General features: G+C 35.6%; 1 protein-coding gene across 1 annotated transcript in view; it reads right to left on the bottom strand.

Moving 5' to 3' along the window:
- Positions 1 to 1,588: 1,588 nt before the first annotated feature.
- The window catches only part of LOC150107163 (uncharacterized), a 276,832-nt gene continuing 256,220 nt past the window's right edge, over positions 1,589 to 22,200 (bottom strand). The window contains exon 5 of the mRNA XM_090391041.1: positions 1,589 to 1,685. The gene's annotated coding sequence lies outside the window, so the exon portion shown is untranslated. The remainder of the gene's footprint in view (positions 1,686 to 22,200) is intronic.

The raw sequence follows: 22,200 nt of genomic DNA, 5'->3' as shown, positions 1-22,200 counted from the left end.
TATATATATATAGGGAGAGAGATTTTTTTTTTAAACTTGATAAAATATACATTTGAAGATAGGCAACAAAAGGACTATTTACATATTATAAGAATATATTATTATAGAGAAAAAGGATTTTCTTTTTGGATATACAGTAGAAAGGCAAATGATATACAAGTGATAGAGAGGATTTGCCTTTTTGGAAACAGAGTCAACATTACAGTTCAGTCCCTTAGCTATCTTTGAGTTGGAGTGTATCATCGTTGGCAATTTATAACAGGACACCAGTTGTGTTCCACTCCTCAATGAATTTGGCTACAGTATTTGTTTCTTTGTGGTAATCATATTCCAGCGAAATTCCTTTGTAGTTTCTTATGCGGGTTCCACATGAGAGTTTGTTCTAATTTGGTGATTGATGGGTACTGGTTATTTCTTGTGTGCTTCAGGTAGAAGCTGTAGATGATGATGATCTTGGTGCAGATAAAGAAGAAGTTGCATGTTTTGTGTCTTTTCTCTTCTGTATGGATTAAATTCCAGTGGTCTTCTTGGTTTTGTGTGAGTTACAGTCTCTAGAGGCAGTATTCAGGGCATAGATGATCATCTCTTTGTTTGCATGACAGGTTAGATTATATGTGTTCCAAAGTACCTGAAACTTCACAGAAGAGACACAGATTCAATTCTCTAAGTTGAAATTTGTAGAACTTAGTAGGAGTTGGCAAGATATTGTGCCATAGCCTCCACTGTATGTCAGAATCTGGTTTGGTGCACTTGGATTTGTATGGGAGATCCCACTGAAAACTGGGTGGCATGTGCACGTTTGTAGATGAGAGGGATATGGATGAATATGCAAAGGGTGAAGTTGGAGGTACTGACATGAGAAAGTGGTATATTTTCTTGTAGTTGGAAGAATTGGAAGTGAGGATTCACATGATACTAGTTGAAAGGTGGGCTTCCTGCAATTTCTAGAAGCAATTCAGATTCCCTTAAGCATAGCAATATCTGTAAAGGCTTTTATAATAGCAGCTTGCATCTGTTAATATTGCTTTTCAGTTTTTAGGATTTTCAGGGGTAGGTATGTGAATGTTTTCTAATTTAGGGTCTGGATCAGAAGGTCTGCTATGATTCTTATTCCTGCCCAGTTCCATGTAGGGAGAAGAAATTGCTGGCTGGTTATGACACATGTTATGTTTCTGTTTGAAAATAGTGGTTCTGACTCTGTACAACTGATTCTGTTGATCCTGTCACTGTGTAAAGAAGTTCTGTATTTTTCCACTGCTGTAGAGCATCTCTATAAAGATGAGGTAATTTAGGAGATGATGGTGCAGAAATGGCCATTTGGAGGATTGTGGACAGTGTAAATCCTCTGGTGGATGATTTCATAACGTAATCGAGTGGTTACATAAGTATGATTGGACTGAAGTGTCTGTAGGAGAAAGAGGATTCTGAAAGATGTAATCTTGTTTTCAAGGGAAATCAGGCCTTCACCTCCTTTATTCAGTGACTTCAGAACACAGAGTAAGTTGTCCAATTAGTATTGTTCCAGAGGAAATGTGAGATTGCCTTTTGAATGTGATGGAGAAATCTTCAGGGAGTGTCAGTACTTTGAGGTTATACCATAGCACACTCACAGCTATCTGGTTGATTATTAGGACTCTTCCTCTAAGTGAAGATGTTGAATGTATGCTGTTCCATTTTCCTAGCACCTGTTTAAAATGATATATATAGATAGATACAGATATATATAAATTCTATTTAACCTTGTTAACCATTCTTGACATAATTATAAAACAAGAAGAAAGATGTTCATTCACTACTGCTGCCTGCCACAAACTTAATTTCTCTGGCTGAGATATTTTTCAGTAGCATCTTTTCAGTTGAAAAAAACCTTTTTGATTGTTAATACTATTGTAATTTTAAGACATAATTAACTGACTATACACATAAATTATGTAATAAAATAAAGAATTTAATATAAATCACTAATTATTTCATGATGAATATCTCATCATAATCAGAGTGAAACAACTACCGAAATTATATGAATCAAGAAAGAACTGAACCAAGATTACAAAGAGTTTTGGCTCTGCCACTCTCTAGCCAGTCAAATGAGAACATAGAACTTTAGTTCATTAACAATTGTAAGCAAACATAGCTAAACAATGGAGAGTAGACTGGCTTTCAAGATGAGGTGTATGACACAGAACAGTTTTAACAATAAAATTAAGTTTCGTTTTACTAATAACATTAAATTAAGATATTTGCAAAAGGGAGTCCTATATATATATAAGAAAAACGATTATTATTATTATTATTGTTCCGGGAAACTCCAAGGAGTCGAAAGACTCATCGAGGGAGGCCCTAACATCATGTCTGGAACAACTATTCAACATTCACACAGTATCTATCATATCTTGCCTTGAACTCATTCACGGTCGTAGCACCCCACAACAGACTCTGGAAGCTTATTTCACTCATTCACCACTCTCCAAGTAAAAAACCTAGCTCTAACACCCTTGTCAACCACGCTCTTGCCCAGCTTCCGTGCATGGCCCCTAGTCCTCCCACCACCAGTCATATTTTCAAAAATATCTTCTGGATCATCTTATAAAAACCCTTCAGTAATTTGAATGTCTCAATCATATCACCCCTCCTTCGCCTATCATCCAATTTCTGCAACCCACAGATCTTCAACCTATTCTCATAAGGTTCATTCCACAGACCTGCTATCATCTTGGTCACTCGTCTCTGGACCCTCTCCACTTCCTCCCCATCACGAAGAAACCCTGGTGCCCATAACTGGGCACAGAAGTCCAGATGGGGTCTCATCAAGGCTCGATACAGAGGAACAACAACTTGTTTGTCTCTTATTCATGTACATGAGCCTGGGAATGAATTCACTCACTGTTTCCCGGAATTTGGAAATTTTTAGATCGTCATTCTGATTAAAATTGGGTTGATTCCAAAGAGCTTCATAAACTATTTTGAAGAGTCTCAAATTTGAAAGGACCTGTGTGAGTAATCTTTGTGTTGTCCATTAGGATCCTGTGGCTAATTAGAAATTCTGTGTTCTACAAGGCCAGATTTCTCAGTGTGGAGGAAACAGATGTATTCCATATGTTCTAATCATCAGATTTATTTCTACAGTATGACCATTCTGGCCAGAATAAGAGAGATTGCAGGAACACTGAATCTTGTGCACTCCCAGGTGAGCCAAGTGCAGAAGTTTGTCCGTTGAAGATAGAATCGACTATTTCATCCACCTCTCTACCGGCCGAGGTGGATGAAATAGTGAGACCAACTTGCACTTCTTATCCATGTTATTCGATAGGTGTTACAGAATCGTATCCAGATTTATCTGGATGTATATATACGTCCTAGCCAGTTGGGGTGTTAAAGGGTGTCTAAATTCATATTTTTTAGGCCTTTGGAGATGTGCTCCAAGATTCCTTTTATGTATGGAATTATGGAATGAAGATTCTCTTAGTATCCAATAATGGTAGGAGAATAATTGTCCAAGATGCACTGCAATTTGCATGGAAAATATCCAATCAGACTCAAATTGTTTGTTATAACTTGTAATTCTTTTTCCTGTGGTCACAAGAATATATATATGGGGAAATACACACACACACACACAATGTATATCATTATACACTTCTGAAAAGATGTGTGCTTTGCATTATGGAATGTGAAGTCATTAGCTTCTATATGCAAGTAGCCTAGCCATGAAGATACCTCATCAACAGTTTACTTGCTTAAACTTGGATAAAGGATTAAACAAGAATATAATTTAGAAACTATAACTCATTTTTTAGGAATGCTAGTCAAGTGAGTAATATTTATTATCTGACTAGTTTCACCGATTTCACCGGCATCTTCAGGGATACAATTGGTAAGCGATATGAAAGTAACAGACTAGGTTTTAACTGACAGTTCTAATTCATACAAAATTAGTACAGTGCGAGACAATGCGCATGTCTCGGGAACATGATTTATTGGTTGAGAGACATAATGTAATTGCCGTGTTCATTTCTTTAGTGTTTAGTGATCTAATTAAAGTTTTCCAAATATCAGGTGGGATTAGACCTTGATTCTTATTTAGGTTTTCTGTTGAGTGGGCGACTATAGCAGCTTCCTTGAAGGTTCTGGAATGGTAGTTCTCTTCTATATAGGGCATATGACTTTTATCCCACTCAATAAGATGATTGGTAATGGCAAAGTGGATAGCTCCTTTTGTCTATGAGCACATAGACAGAAGGAGCCTATGTGCTCCTTCTGTCTCGTTTCGAAGCTTCTAGAGGTCTGACCAATGTAATTAATACCACAGGAACAAGGTATATTGTATACTCCAGAGTACTTGTGGAACGGATGAGGGTCTTTTGGTGATCTTAAAAATTTCCGAATAGTATTGACTGGCTTGAATGTTACTCTAATATTGTGTGGTTTTAGAAGGATGGCCATTTTTTGGAAATGGTGCTAACAAATGGAATAGTTACAGTGCTGATGTATTGGGTGTCATCACGTTGTCTTTGTGGTATATCTGAAAACAGAATCTTGTTGATGAGTCTTTTAGGATAACCATTTAAGGAAATTTCTAAGATCACCAAAAGACCCTCATCCGTTCCACAAGTACTCGGGAATATACAATATACTTTGTTCCTGTGGTGTTAGTTACATTGGTCAGACCTCTAGAAGCTTTGAAACGAGACAGAAGGAGCACATAGGCTATGTTAGAAACAACAGACAAGATATTTCAGGCCTTTCTTCCCACTTTGCCACTACCAACCATCTTATTGAGTGGGATAAGAGTCATATGCCCTATATAGAAGAGAACTACCATTCCAGAACCTTCAAGGAAGCTGCTATAGTCGCCCACTCTACAGGAAACCTAAATAAGAATCAAGGTCTAATCCTACCTGATATTTGGAAAACTTTAATTAGATCAGTAAACACTAAAGAAATGAACTTTCATGCCAATTACATTATGTCTCTCAACCAATAAATCATGTACCCGCGGCATGCGTATTGTCTCACGCACAGTACTAATTTTGTATGAATTAGAACTGTCAGTTCAAACCTAGTCTGTTACCTTCATATCGCTTACCAATTGTATCCCTGAAGATGTCGATAGCAAAAATCGGTGAAACTAGTCGGATAATAAATATTACTCACTTGACTAACATTCCTAAAAAAATGAGTTATAGTTTCTAATACAAGTAGTCGAGAAAAAAAGTCACACTAAGAATATAATTTCTTGGCAAGTTTAATTTAATTTATAACCAAATGAAAAAGTTTATATATATATATATATATATATATCTTTCTTTTAAGGTTACACGGTGATCAGCATTCATATTTCTGAATTTAGGGACACAAAACACACATGTTAAGATGATTACTTTACTTATTATTAATAAAATAACAATTGACTTTTCGACTCCTATATTGAGGTCATCATCAGAAGGATACATGTGTATAGTGAACCAAGCTACATACTCTTGCACTCTGAAGTAGTAAATTAAATGTACGCTGTTAATTAATCTTTTTCTTAGCCTGACCTCAAGCGATAATTAAATAAAATAAAGTAAAAGTTGAGAAATAATAAAAATAAATAAATAAATAAAAAAATATATATATATATAAAATTCTAATTAATAAATAAAAAAAACTACAATAAACTCTGCTAAAGTCATGTACTAAGATTCTTCTGGATTTGTACAGTTCCGATTGTTATACTATGATTTTCTTTAGGCCTTCTACAGTTCATGTTGCTATGGAATGTTAAGAGGGGAAAGGGAAAAAAAAAACACTTCACCAAGTCTTCTTGTATTGGATTTTTTTTTTTTTTTTTTTTTTTTGGCTTGTTCTGGTTGCTATAAAGGTTGCAGATGGGTCCTCCACATTCTTGGAATGGTTAGGCCATCATTTTTATTCAGATTTGGGTTATGCTTGAGCATTTCACATGCTTCTTTGGATTTCCTCTCGAACCAAGTTTTGGTGCAGTGTAGGGACTTGGTATTTTTCCAATCAATTCTGTGGCATGTTTGGAGTGTGTGGTCAGAAAGGCCGGTTTTTCCAAAATGCAGGTATTTAATGTGTCGTTTGTGTTCGTCCTTCCTAATTGGGAAGGTTCGCCCTGTTTCCCCTATGTAAGGTAGGTTACATGTGCATTGTATTTTGTAAACCGCTGGGTGGGCTAGGAGTGGAAGAGGATCTTTGGAAGAACTGAGTAGAGGTCTTAATTTTGTTGGGGGTTTAAAGGTGGTTTTGATGTTGTATTTGTGTAGTGTTCTGTCTATTTTTTTGGAGATGCCTCTAACATAAGGTATGGCAATAGCATTCTTGAAATCTTTTTTGTTTTTAGTGGTATCTCTGTGGAGGATCTTGTGAATAGTTTTTTTACTGTATCCATTTTTTATAAATGTATGGTTGATGATCTTGTATTCCTGGTTTAGAGCTTGTTCATTTGAACAGATAGTTTGAGCTCTGTGTTTAAGGGTGCTTATGACACCTAGTTTTTGGGTTGGGTGGTGATAAGAATTTTTGTGTATGTACTGGCCTGTCTGTGTAGGTTTGCGGTAGACTGAGAAGGAGGGACAGCCTGAGGGAAGACGTGTTACGAGTCTGTCTAGGAACAGAGGAGAGTTGTTTTTTTCTATTTCAATGGTGAATTGGATATGTTTGTGTTGTTTATTCAGGTGGCTAAGGAATGTATTTAGTGCTTCGCGGCTATGGGGCCAAATGGCGAAAATATCATCGACGTATCTGAGCCAAATTTTGGGCTTTAGGCACTCTGACTGAAGAACGCATTGCTCAGTATCTTCCATATAAAAGTTAGCTATTGGGGGGAAAGTGGTGAGCCCATGACTGTACCCTCTTTTTGAAGATAAAAATTGTTTTGCCACACGAAATATCCGGAGTGGAGTATGTGGGCAAAGAGGGCCGTGATGTCATGTGGAAATGTGTTCTGTAGGAGTAAGATGGTATCGTTGATTAGGACATTGGTGAAAAGGGAAGTTATGTCAAAGCTGACTAATAAATCATGGTCGTTGAATGTAATGTTTTTAATTTTGTTTATGAAATGTGTATTTTTTATGTAGGAAGGGGACTGACCTACCAATTCCTTGAGTGTGGCCGCTAATTTTTTGGCTAAGTGGCAATTTGGGCTGTCGATTCCTTCAACAATTGGACGTAGTGGTGTGTTTGTTTTGTGCATTTTTGGCAGGCCTCATGTACTAAGATTCTTCTGTACAAATCCAGAAGAATCTTAGTACATGAGGACTTTAGCAGAGATTATTGTAGTTTTTTTATTCATTAATTAGATTTATTTTCCCTTAACATTCCATAGCAACTTGAACTGTACAAGGCCTGAAGAAAATCATACTATAACAATCGGAACTGTACAAATCGAGAAGAATCTTAATACATGAGGACTTCAGCAGAGTTTATTGTAGGTTTTTATTTATTTTATTTATTAATTAGAATATTTTTTATATATATAGACTTTATTTTATTTTATTTTCTCAACTTTTATTTTATTTTATTATCGCTAGAAGTCAGGCTAAGGAAAAGATTAATTAATAGCGTAGATTTAATTTACCAGTACAGAGTGCAAGAGCATGTAGCTTGGTTCACTATACACATGTATCCTTCCGATGATGACCTCAATACAGGGGTCGCAACGTCAAATTGTTATTTTATTAATAATAAGTAAAATAATCATTTCAACACGTGTGTTTTGTGTGTCCCTAAATTCAGAAATATGAATATATATATATATATATATATATATTTTTTTTTTTTTTTTTTTTTTTTATAGCAAAACTTGTGGTGAATTCATCACTAAAAACACATGTACTAACCACAGTAATGACTATTTAATTCGTAAATATTTCGTCCCAAGTATCTTGGGACATTATCAGTACAGTAGTTCAAACAATACTAGAAATAACATACAGTTAGGGCACATGATTACAATGGAATCTCAATATGCGTGCAGTAACGTGTTATAGAAGCAAATTAAATATAACTGGGGGGGAAAAAAAAAATATATATATATATAAAGATTATTTTACACAATTTTGTATGACAATTTCCCATACTTTAGGAATAGTAAGAACATCGTTGCGGTTTAAATTTGGTCTGTGTAGTAGGGCTTCAGCACTTTCTTTATATAAAGATCTGTGTAAAGTTTCGACTTCTCCCAATGGATCCTATGGTTTGGATTTTCAACTCTGTGTTGGGAGAGACCAGATTTCTGCAGTTTGAAAAGACAAATGTGGTCTTGATGTTCCGAGATGCATTTCTGAACAGACCTACCTGTCTGACCAAAGTAAGACAATTTGCAGGAGCATGGGATTTCATAAACGCCAAGTAACATCAGAGGTGAGAGTTTGTCCTTGGGAGAAGGTAACAAGTTATAGATTTGGTTGATAGGTTTGTAACTAGTGGCAAAATTGTATTCATAATTTTGAAAGACGTTCGGAGATGCCTTTGACGTAAGGTATGGGAATCCTATGGACTTCTTCTTGTCTGGGTTGATGTGTGGGAAGGTGACTGATGATTTTTTGAGTTGTTTTAAGATTACATCTATTTAGTATACCTGTATTTTTGATTATTTCTAGTTTTTGGTTGAGAGAATCTTCAGAGGAGTAGAATTTGTGTGCTCTGGAAATTAGTGATTTGATGATGCCAAATTTCTGAGATAGATGATGAGCGGAAGAATTGTGAATGTTGCGACCTGAAAATGTAGGCTTGCGATAGACAGACGTGGCGATGGAACCATTTTCTTTTAATGTGTAAATCCAGAAAGGAGATACCCTGTGGAGATTCTTTTTCTACCATAAAGTTGATGCGAGGATGAAAAAGGTTTATTTTTTTCTAGAAACAGTTGTAATTCCTGTTCAGGATGATCCCAGACTGCAAATACATCGTCGACATATCATAACCAAATTTTTGGTTTGGGTTCAAAGGTGAATTTTTTTTTTCCTTCAAGGTATTCTAGAAACAGGTTTGCTAAGTTTGGTGATAAAGGAGATCCCATTGCTGTTCCTTCTTCTTGTTTGTAAGTTTGACCTTTCCAGGTGAAGTAACCGGATGTAATAACAAATTTGAATAATTCAACTATATCAGAAGAAAATTTTTGAGTTAATAATTCTACTGTTTGTTCTAATGTTTGTGAAGAGGGAGACAGTGTTGAAGCTAATTAACAAATCAGTTTTTATCAGTTGAATGCCTTTTATTTTTGCATGAAACTCTGGAATTTTTGATCGAAGAGGCTGAGTGGCCTATGTGAGGACGGAGAATGTTAGATAAGAATCTTTATAACTTGTAAGTTGGAGTGCTGATAGAATCTACGACAGGTCTGAGAGGAACATTAATTTTATGAAGCTTAGGTAAGCCATAAATTCTGGGAGGTCTAGCATGGTATGTCTTGAATTTTTTAATTGTTTCTTCATCTAAGGAGGAGGTTTCATCAAGTAACTTGTTTAATTTCCTGAGTTGACGTTTTGTAGGATCATAATCCAGTTTGGCGTAAGTATGACGATATCCGAGTAATAAATACATTTTTCGGTCATATGAATCAAGAACCACAGTGGTATTCCCTTTGTCAGCTCTGGCAATGATTATATTTTTATTGCGTTTTAAGGATGTAAGAGCTTTCAATTCTGATGGTGGAATATTTAAGTCCGAAGGTTTGACATCGTATATTACTTTTGCTACCTCAAAACGAAGTCTGTTGGCTTCAGTACTGGAAAGATGGCAGATGTTTCTCTCTATGTTATGTATGAAATCTAGATATGGGAAACATTTGGGTGAAATCGCAAATTTATGACCTCTTGCTAGAACATTTAATTCGTCTGTTGTTATTGGACGGTTAGATAAATTGACTACCCATTTTTCTGTTGGTAATTTGTTAGTGATCTTTTTTGATCGATTCAGCAGATTAAGGTATTTATTATGAAAATTATTATTGCTTTTATCAAAAGCTTTTTCCCCCGAATTCTTTGAGACAATAATAATCAATTGTAGCAGATTTTGATTTAACGTATTTGATAAGTCTGTTTCTAGTTCCGTAATTTTTAAATTATTTGTTGCCAGTTCATGCTTAGAAACTTGTAACTGATTGTAGTAAGGAATGGCTTGCTTTTCTACACCTGGAGATTTGATGACTATCTTCAGTTTTGCAAATGTTGGAATGAGATTATCGCATCTGCACTTTTTTAAAAAAGAGATTCTAGCACGTAGCTTACCCTGTTTAAGTTGAAGTTTACCTAGTAAGTCGGTCTTCTGCACTGTCAGTTCCCCGTGAAGGAATAAGATATTTTGATATAACGAAACCTGTGGTGAATTCATCACTAAAAACACACGTACTAACCACAGTAATGACTATTTAATTCGTAAATATTTCATCCCAAGTATCTTGGGACATCATCAGTACAGTAGTTCAAACAATACTAGGAATAACATACAGTTAGGGAGCATGATTACAATGGAATCTCAATATGCGTGCAGTAACGTGTTATAGAATAAATTAAATATAACTGGGGAAAAAAATCAAATAATCAAAAAAATAATAATAATCAAAAATACAGCTATACTAAAGTATATAATCTTAAAACAACTCAAAAAAATCATCAGTCACCTTCCCACACATCAACCCAGACAAGAAGTCCATAGGATTCCCTTACCTTACGTCAAAGGCATCTCCGAACATCTTTCAAAAATTATGAAGAAATACAATTTTGCCACTACATACAAACCTATCAACCAAATCTATAACTTGTTACCTTCTCCTAAGCTCTCACCTCTGATGTTACCTGACATTTATGAAATCCCATGCTCCTGCAAATTGTCTTACTTTGGTCAGATAGGCAGGTCTGTTCAGAAACACATCTCAGAACATCAAGACCACATTCGTCTTTTCAAACTGCAGAAATCTGGTCTCTCCCAACATGGAGTTGAAAATCCAAACCATAGGATCCAGAGCCAGTGCTAGAGTCTTTGCCACCCGTATGCAATTTCTATCTAAGCACCCCTGTAACGGTCCGGGCATGTGTGGTTCTTTTACGATAATAAAAAATTTTAATTATTTGAAATTTCTTAAATAAATTTTGACAGAACAGCCACACGTTGGTTCGCTAAATGTAATGAACTGGGGGTGTTGATTAGGCAGGATAATCATTAAAAACCCGAATATTCAAAAAATTCTCAAAAGTTAAAGCAAATTTTGATAAAGCCACTTCACTTTAATTATTGAATATAATGATACAGGGATTATAGCCTTCTCACTGACCCAAATCGCTAACAAAATTAAAATGAATTTTAATTAAAGTTAAAATATATTTGAACTAAAGTTTAAAAAATTCTTCATTTTACAAGTTACTAAAATTTTTACAAATTGCTTTTAAAAAATTTTTAATAATTTTTATAAGTGGAACTATCTTTTAGGAAAATAAAAGAAACTCAAGATAGATGAGAAAATAAAAGAATTCAGAAATAATTAGAACATTTAATATAAGTATTCAAAAAATAACATCTTTACAGAATAACAGAAAATAAATTAAATTACATAAATATGCTTGAAATTTTTTTAATTAAAATTTTAGGGTTTTTGATTTCATATTCACAAAATTAGAAATAATGGTCTTAACGTCTAATTCTGCACATATATCATTTTCAGTAGCTATTAACACCAAACTAACAAGCCTTTTTTGTGACATACTTGTTTTTAAGTAGGTTTTAATCAATTTCAGCTTGGAAAAGGAACGTTCACCGCTACCACACTAACAGGTAAGGTTAATAGTATTTTTAAAGCAATTGAAAAGTTAGGGAAATATAAATTATTGGACACAGTAAAATTAAGAATATCGAAAGGGTTTTGAATATTTAAATTATCCTTTCGACAAATATCCCGGAAAGCACATAACTCGTCATATAGTTCTATTGCATTTACATCTTTGTTGTCGCCATCCTTCAAGAGAATCGCTAAATCGTCACAATTTTTTCGTAAAACTTCCTTATTAATTTTAGTAATCTATACAAGAAATTGAAATTATCATATGTTTTTAGTTGTTCAAAACGTTCTATTAACGAACACATTGCAACGTCTAGAAGTGTATAAAACACATTCACTCTAAATTTATCTTGGCGATTGTGGCATTTCGTCATGATGCTCATAGTCAAACTGTCGTGTCTTCTTCCGTACCAGTTTTAAATTCTTGTTCTCCATCCACCTCTTCACTCAGTTCTTTTGCCATTTTTAGAACTTCTTTAAAATTTGTATCTGATCGATACTCTTGTAAGAATATTTTTAAGTTTTCGATAGATTCTAAAGCAAGTGTAATGTTCATATTTTTGTCTTGAAGCATTTTACTTACAGGGCTTATTCTGTTAAGTAAATCATGCCAAGTTATAAGAGAGCAAATAAATTTGTAGTCCATTATTTTAGCACATAATGTTTGTGCTTCGTGCTGAATTTCTTTATTAAAATTTTCATTATTTAAAATTTCAAAAAGTGCATCATAAATTTCTCGTAACTGATATTTTAGAGGGCAGATTGCATTAATTTTACTTTCGCATCGCGTTTCTGATGGCTGTTTCAATGTTAACTGTTTTACGAACTTTAAAAGGATTGCCCAACGTTTGTAAGACAATGAAAAAAATTGTATATTTCTTGAATAATTGCAAATAAACTAATTGTATCTGCATTTTTGTCCTTTCTTTTAAGCTTACACGGTGATCCGAATGCATTTTTGAAAATTATGGAGACAACTACCATGTTTGAATAAAAACTTTAGTTTAATGTAACTAAAATCTACATTCATCGTTTCGACCTTTATATCAAGGTCATCTTCTGGAGCATACACTATACACAGAAAACAAGCTACACTACAATCAAACTGGTTTGTTAAAGATACTGACCAACCGCTACAACAATTGTTGGCCTGACCTTTGATGAGAGTAATTGTTGAAATGATGAACCTCTATTGAAAATAATTGTATCTGCATTCAATTTGGCTGCATCGTTAATGATTAAATTTAGAGAATGAGCAGCACATGCACTTAAAAAGCTCAAGGATTTTTGTTCAAAAGCAAATTTTGGAGCTCATATTTTTTCCCTTTCATATTTGCCCCATTGTCATACCCTTGACCTCGAATGTCTTCAATGGGAATGTTCTGTTTTTCCAGTTCAATTATTGTTGCAAATATTAATGGTCATTTGTTCTGTTTTACTTGCATCAGGTGTGCAGTCTAAAATTATGGAATAATATTTAGATTTTCGAATTGATAATAAAATTGTATCCCTAATTACGTTACTTAAGGTTTCCAATATTTCATTTTGACTGTCTTTACTCAAATAGTGTACTCTATTGTTTCGTTGTAGGGCCCTTTCAACATGATTTTCCATAATGGGATCAAACTTCGCAAACAGTTCGACTAATTTTAAAAAATTGCCGTTATTCCTTTCATATAATTTATCAGATGATCTGCAAAAAGCTAAATTTTGGCTACCAAGGAATTTCAATCAAGCATTCTAAAACAATCGTCCAATGTTTCTTTTCCATTTCATACATGCTTTGAGTCTGACAATCAATAATAGTTTTGTTTTTTAAATTTTTATCAAGTTCCTTCCATTTTAAGAAATTTTTCATGTGAGTTAAATTAGTCTCATTGATTCAGTAGGTGCAAAAAGTTTGCAACAAAATTAAAAAACAGAATTTAAAGTTTCGGAATAAATGAGCCATGTTCTTGGCACGAACTCCCCGTTTTCCATTTTTCTATTATAATACGTGTCGCCAAATTTACGACCATATGTATCTCTGGGATATATTATATTTTTCTTTTGAACAGGCACCATTTCAATTAAAATAACTCGTAATTTATCATCAATATTTCCCATTCACCTGGATCTTCTAAATTTACAGAGATTAATAATGTGTTAGTTTCGTGGTCAACTACAACTAACTCTTCTAACTGTTTTTCACTTGAATCATGCATCTTGTTATCTTGTTCAATAGTTGCAATAGTACTTTCATGCAAACTGGATGATGTGCACGGTTCTTCAACTCGGATTTCTGATGCATCGAGTTGGTTACAATCTGCATCAGAATATTTTAATATTTTAACAAATTTATTAAGAGCCCCCAGTTTGTGTCTTAATATCTGCTTCTTTTGCAGCATGGCATGCACGGGATAAATTTTTGATTTCGTTTCTATTTTATACCCACAAGAAATTATTACACAACACGACACAGAGATGAAATAATAGTTCGCATTGTCAGTAGCCTACTGAGATGCGTACCATATCACTGGTTAACTAGCAACAAATGTTTTAGTACGAAAATTCATTTCTGCGCATAAAAACCGTTCACCATTTCACTTTAGATAGACTGCAGTAGACACAACATTCTGCAGGCAAGCATTTAGCCCTCTTGCTGCAAAATTGTAAACAGCCAGCTGATCAAAGAGGTAGCAATATACAATTTTTTTTTTAATTTTTATTCGGTGTATCCGGCCTTATTTATTTTAATATTGATCATTCTAAGAATTTTTTGTTTCTTAAAAATGAACTTATGAACCGTGCCCTGTCGGTGGCGCCAGCATGCCCACTTCCGCCGGCCCTGATAGGATCCATTGGGAGAAGTCACTTTTACACAGATCTTTATATAACTATGAACGTTTATATAAAGAAAGTGCTGAAGCCCTACTACACAGACCAAATTTAAACTGCAATGATGTTCTTACTATTCCTAAAGTATGGGAAATTGTCATACAAAATTGTGTAAAATAATCTTTATATATATATATTAATTTACTTCTATAAGACGTTACTGCACGCATATTGAGATTCCATTGTAATCATGCTCCCTAACTGTATGTTATTCCTAGTATTGCTTGAACTACTGTACTGATGATGTTCCAAGATACTTGGGATGAAATATTTACGAATTAAATAGTCATTACTGTGGTTAGTACGTGTGTTTTTAGTGATGAATATATATATATATATTCCCAGGTTCACGTATATGAAGAATCGTTTTTCTTAAATATGACTCATGATATTCAAGATGCAAATATCTTAATTTAATATTAGTAGTAAAATCAAACTTTGAACAGTTTTAACAATAAAATTACTGTCATACACCTTACCTTACCTTGACTGGCCAGAGTGTGGTACAACAGAAACAGTATCTAGTTGTATGTTTCACTCCGATGATGTGATGAGATACTCATGATTTACATGTATAGTCAGTTGATTATCTTTCGATTATGTTAATATTAACAAATTCACATCTTGCATGGTGATCAATTACAGAAGATGAACCAAACAGCCCAGGAAGTTGTATCTGAAGCTTGCAAGATTACAGGCAATAGTATCCTTTCTCAAATGCTGCCATGATTATAATCTTATCCAATGTGCACAGGATTTATTTGCAAAGAAGTAAAAGCTTATTTTTAAATCAGCTCAATGTACAAAACAGGATGTGTCCAAACTTAACAGCATTGATAATCTAGATAATAATATCTGAAGAACATTAACTCCTGAATTATATGATATCATATATCTTAAAAGAATCAGTTAAGAAAGCCTTCCATAACCAAACAAAAATCTTATAAAAAAGATTTGATAACCTTCTAAGTAGACACTGTCAAGATTCAACTGCACAGCCTACAGGCAAATAATGTTGGAATTTTTTTTTCTCACTTGGTTAGACTATAAATTATATATTTAGTTTAATCCTTTATCCATGTGTAAGCAAACAAAATTTGCACCTGAAGTATCTTCAGGACTGGGGTAACTCATAGCAAAGGTGGACAAAGCTTCGCATCACTTGCCTTAGTATTCCATAATGCAAAACACAACTCCTTGCGGACATGTATAATGCTATGAATTATGGGAAAGGTCACTACCCAGACCGGTTTCCACCTTTATTGAGGTCTCTTCAGTGGGAGCCAAACCCAGAGGTGATACGAAGGTTGAAGCAATGCAGAAGTCATGTTTACCTATTCCTGAAGATACTTCAGGCGCAAACTTTGTTTGCTTACACTTGGATAAATGAATAAACTAAATATATAATCTACAGACAAATGAGTAGTCACATTTTAGGTGAAGGACATCATTTTTCCATCACTCCTTAAAAAAATATATTAAAAAAAAATCCTATATGTAGTTTTCATGCTATAAATTGAAAGAAAGTTGTGTCCTTCTGTCTGCATCAGATAAGCAATTACGGTTTGAAGTAGTGCAAAGTTGCAAAGTCAGTTCCCTTAACATCCTGGGAACTGAACTAAAAGCCTTACACTCTCTAAAGAACAACTGCAATAATACAATTTCTAAAGCAGACAAGAGAAATTTCATTGTCATTATGGCTGCATTGGAACATGAATGTAAAATCAACATTCTGCTCTCTCAGACCTGTCTACTTACAAACTTATTACCAGAGATTCCACCAACTCAAAAGACTTCCCAGACTATATGATATGCTAAAAATACATGAAATGGGTGTTCCTTTCTCACTAGTAGTTGACTATATTGGCAGTCCTACTATCAATTATCAACATTTTTATCTAACATAGTTTCCAGCATAATGTTGGAGGTTTAATGGATTTTTTACAACACTAAGAAAGGATTAAAAATAATTTAATACTTCCTATATTTCGTCCTAGTCACTAGGACATCTACAGGGATTACAAAAATAACTAATGTAACATAACACAAATATCATACAATACTAAACCCATGTGGGTGACACTAAAGTCCTATCTAGGTGGAGTGCCCTCTAAGGGCGGTTGTAGGTGGCCTGGAATATAAAGTAGGATCTCTGGTGATGAGTGTTTCCCAAATTTTCGGAAGCTTAATGCAACCGTATTTATTAAGATTTGGTTGATTTCTAAGAGCTGCTGCTGCTTCTAAGAATAGTCTCTCTTTCTTGAATTTGCTGTGATGGAGCATGGTGGTTTTCTTCCATGATACTCTGTGGGTGGTGTCCAAGACATGGTCAGCCAAGCCTAGTTGACTAGGCTTGGCTGACCAACCCAGAATGACCATAGTTGTGTTTACAGATGTAAGACTTGTGTTCCTCTAGGCGGATGGATGCTGATCTGCCTGTCTATCCAAAGTATGCCAGCTTACAGGAACAGGGTACTTTGTAAACTCCAGGCAGACTTTCGGATGTGCCACGGATGTAGGGTATGGTGATGGCATTTTTAAATTCTTGTTGACGAGAAGGACAGGGAATGGGAGAGGAACTAATTATTTTTTTGATACTGTGATCGCTGTAGCCATTGGAGAGGAAAGTGTTGTGTATGTAGTTTAGCTCAGTAGTGAAGGCGGTTCCACTGGAACAAAGATTGTGGGCTCTCTTGGTAAGAGTTTTAATAATGCCATATTGTTGAGAGGGGTGGTGGTGTGAGAGTTTGTGAATGTATCTACCTGTGTGTGTGGGTTTTCTGTATACAGTGAAGGCAAGTGTATCATTAGGCAAGGCTGTGACTAAGGTGTCTAGGAAGGGTAAACAATTGTTCTTTTCCTTTTCCATAGTAAACTGGATTCTTGGATGTAGGCTATTGAGATGACTGAGGAAGGGGTCTAATGTGTCTGGGCCATGAGGCCAAATAGAGAACACATCATCTACATATCTTAGCCAGATAGAAGGTTTGAGTGGGGCTGAGTCTATGGCTCGTTTTTCAAAATCTTCCATATAGAAATTAGCAAGGGGGGGGGGGGGGGGGGGAAACCCATGGCAGTTCCCTCTATCTGCTTGTAGATTTTGTTCTTCCAAGAAAAATACCCAGAGTTAATGGCAAAGGAAAAGAGATCTAAGATGTCAGAAGGGAAAACTTTTTGTAAGAGAGATAAGGTATCAGTTAAGGGAATATTAGTAAATAAAGAGGAGATATCAAAGCTTACCAATATGTCTGCTTTATTCAAGGTTAAATTTTCTATGAGGGCTTTAAAGTGGGTCGAGTTTTTTATATAGGAAGTGGACCTTCCAGTGAGGGGGGATCAGAGAGTTGGCCAGCTGTTTAGACAGTCTGTAGCAAGGTGCATTGGTGGCATCTACTATAGGTCTGAGTGGGGAATTGGGTTTGTGGATTTTTGGTAAGCCGTAAAATCGGGGGAGGGGGGGGGAGCGGAAAGGTTTAAGTTTTTTCGTGTTGTCGGGGGGGGTCAGGAAAATACTTTTTTAAGTAAGATTTTTAATTTTTTAACTTGTGTTTTTGTGGAGTCGTGTTCTAGCGGGATGTAGGTAGCGCGATCGCGAAGGATAATATTCATTTTGCGATTGTATTCACTGGTATTAAGAACGACTGTGGCATTACCCTTATCCGCTCTGGTGAGGACGATACTTTTTTCTTTCCGTAATTTCAGGAGAGCTGTGCATTGGGCATACGATAAATTACTTTTTGGAGGCGAAGAATGAGCAAGGATGTTGGCTACGTCAAGTCTGATGTTGTTGGCTATCTCCGACGGTAAGCGACCGATCCCACGTTCGATGCTAAGCGTTACATCAAGCACCGGCACTTCCTTCGGAGTGACGGCAAAATTACGGCCGAGGCTAAGTGCGCTGACGGCATCGTCATTGAGCTTTTTGGAAGAGAGGTTTACTACTGTCTGGAGCGGTTGAATTTGTGGTTTGTCTTTAATCAGGTTGCTATATTTCTTGACGTGTTTATTTTTTATTTTTTGAAATTCTTTCTGTGCGGAGGTTTCCGAAATGCCGGAGAGAATTGACCAAAGTTCAGGATTAAGAACTTTGGAGAGCTCTGAATGTAAGGAGCCAATGGCGGCGTTCGTCACTGAGAGGGTGGCACGAGTAGAAGCGATTTGCTCGCGTAGTAATGCCAGGATGGCACGGTTATATATCCGGAGTGCTTTTTTGGAATGGAAATTGGTCTTTAGTTTAACGCAGTTCGGTATCACTCTTGTATCCCGACATCTTTTTAAAAAGGCCAGCCTATTTAGTTGCCTAGATAGTCGTAGTTTTGACTTATCGTATTGCTTGGATTTGCATGCTAAATCTTCTCCATGAATGATTAGAATTCGTGTATAGAGGTGTATAGAAGTGCTGTAAAGACATAATGTTGGAGGTTTAATGGATTTTTTTTACAACACTAAGAAAGGATTAAAAAGAATTTAATACTTCCTATATTTCGTCCTAGTCACTAGGACATCTACGGGGTTACAAAAATAACTAATGTAACATAACACAAATATCATACAGTGCTAAGCCCAACCATGTGGGTGACACTAAAGTCCTATCTAGGTGGAGCGCCCTCAAAGGGCGGTTGTAGGTGGCCTGGAATATAAAGTAGGATCTCCGGTGATGAGTGTTTCCCAAATTTTCGGAAGCCTAATGCAACCGTATTTATTAAGATTTGGTTGATTTCTAAGAGCTGCTGCTGCTTCTAAGAATAGTCTCTCTTTCTTGAATTTGCTGTGATGGAGCATGGTGGTTTTCTTCCATGATACTCTGTGGGTGGTGTCCAAGACATGGTCAGCCAAGCCTGAATGACCATAGTTGTGTTTACAGATGTAAGACTTGTGTTCCTCTAGGCGGATGGATGCTGATCTGCCTGTCTGTCCAAAGTATGCCAGATTACAGGAACAGGGTACTTTGTAAACTCCAGGCAGAGAGAGAGGAGGGAGCTGATCTTTTGTAGAACGGATAAGGGTAGTAAGTTTGCGGTGGGGTTTATATGCTGTGTGTAGATTGTACTTTTTTAGAATCTTGGCTATTTTTTCGGATGTGGGTTAAGGATTTTTTTTTTTCTAGTTAGCTAATTTTATTTTTTACCAGGCATTATTAAAACTCTTACCAAGAGAGCCCACAATCTTTGTTCCAGTGGAACCGCCCTCACTACTGAGCTTAACTACATACACAACACTTTCCTCTCCAATGGCTACAGTGATCACAGTATCAAAAAAATAATTAGTTCCTCTCCCATTCCCTGTCCTTCTCATCAACAAGAATTTAAAAATGCCATCACCATACCCTACATCCGTGGCACATCCGAAAAAATAGCCAAGATTCTAAAAAAGTACAACCTACACACAGCATATAAACCCCACTGCAAACTTACTATCCTTATCTATTCCACAAAAGATCAGCTCCCTCCCCTCTCTCTCTGCCTGGAGTTTACAAAGTACCCTGTTCCTGTAAGCTGGCATACTTTGGATAGACAGGCAGATCAGCATCCATCCGCCTAGAGGAACACAAGTCTTACATCTGTAAACACAACTATGGGCATTCAGGCTTGGCTGACCATGTCTTGGACACCATCCACAGAGTATCATGAAAGAAAACCACCATGCTCCATCACAGCAAATTCAAGAAAGAGAGACTATTCTTAGAAGCAGCAGCAGCTCTTAGAAATAAACCAAATCTTAATAAATATGGTTGCATTAAGCTTCCGAAAATTTGGGAAACACTCATCACCAGAGATCCTACACTATATTCCAGGCCACCTACAACCGCCCTTAGAGGGCGCTCCACCTAGATAGGACTTTAGTGTCACCCACATGGTTGTGCTTAGTATTGTATGATGTTTGTGTTATTTTTGTAACCCCGTAGATGTCCTAGTGACTAGGACGAAATATAGGAAGTATTAAATTCTTTTTAATCCTTTCTTAGTGTTGTAAAAAATCCATTAAACCTCCATTATGTCTTCACAGCACTTAAGCCTCTATACACGAATAGTCTCCAGCAGAACAGAAAAATCACCTTCCTGCATAAAAAATACGAGTGATTTCATTGCTAAAGTAAAGACCACTACTTTCGCAGTTTTGATATGTGGGTGAGCTTTGACATGGTTTATGTCTTCACCAGTGTTTTATTAGATATAACAATTCAACTACTCAATAAAGATTTTCTAGCTAACGTTCTTAAATTATCTCGTTTTGCTATGCATGCCAGATACTTCTCCTGGCAAGGAAATCTATACAAGCAGGTAAAAGGTTGTGCCATAGTCCCCCTGCCCTTTCTTAACACTTGTGTTAAGTGTTCATGGAACACTTGAAGAAACATCTCTTCACTACTATTACTCCTTGTCCTTCCACTTGGTTTAATTATGTTGACGATGTGTTCACTATTTGGCCACATGCAGAAGGAGAATTAATTTCATAGACAAAATCAACAGTCTTTTTCTCCAGAATTAAATTTACACTACAAAAGGAAAATAATTTGTAATAGGGAAGTAGACGGCACTCTCAGCTTTTTAGTTTATAAGAAACTTGCATTCACTGGAAGATACATGCTTCACTACTCTGTGCACCACCCTTCACCAGAAATCGGCACAGGTAAGACTTTAGCCCACAAGGTACATGTAATCTATTGCTTCAAAGACACATGCACATATGAATTACAAAAAAATAAAAAAAACATCCTTTAAGCTAATGAAATATCCTTAATCTTGCCTTGCATAAAATACTTTTCACTTGGCTCACCAGGGAGAGTATCAAATTCTGTGTTCCCACAGTCTCTCCTATTCTGATAACATTGTAGAAATTTGATTATATTCTATATGTTCTATATTGTTCTATATGTGGAATACTGATGTATTCCACATATAGAACATGTGGAATACATCAGTTTCCTCCAGGATGAGAAATTTGGCCTTCTGGAACATGGAAGCCACAGGATCCTGTGAAACAATACAATGATTCCTCACACTCATTTTTTTTCAAATTGCAGAGACTCCTTAACAAAGATTATGAATTAAAGATACCAAGAAATTATATACAGTACGTGGTTTAATCCTTTTTCCAAGTGTAAGCAAACAAAGTTTGCACCTGAAGTATTTTCAGGACTGGGACAACTTATGGTAAAAAAGGCAGTTGCTTACACTTGGAAAAAGGATTAAACCAAGTATATAATTTCTTGGTATCTTTAATTTATAGCATAACCAAGTAGAAAAACTTCCAATAAGAAGATTATGAAGCTCTTCAGAATCAATCCAATCTTTATTAGAATGATGGTCTAAAAATTTCCAAATTCTGGGAAATAATGACTGAACTCTCACTAATAATCCTATCATCATATACAGTATATATCTGTCATGAGTACATAAAAGGTTTTATGTATATATATATATATATATGTAATGTACTTTTTTTATGACTTCCATCCATGAAAGGTTTATATGTGAACCCATGTGTGGGTTAAGGATTTTTTTTTTTTTCTAGTTAGCTAATTTTATTTTTGACCAGATCCA

The sequence above is a fragment of the Typopeltis vanoorti genome, chromosome 4, assembly GCF_054136105.1.
Source record: "Typopeltis vanoorti isolate ZY-2024b chromosome 4, IOZ_Tvanoo_1.0, whole genome shotgun sequence".
NCBI lineage: Eukaryota > Metazoa > Arthropoda > Arachnida > Uropygi > Thelyphonidae > Typopeltis > Typopeltis vanoorti.
Note: the sequence above shows the minus strand (reverse complement) of the source record. Positions and strands in the feature narration are given on the sequence as shown.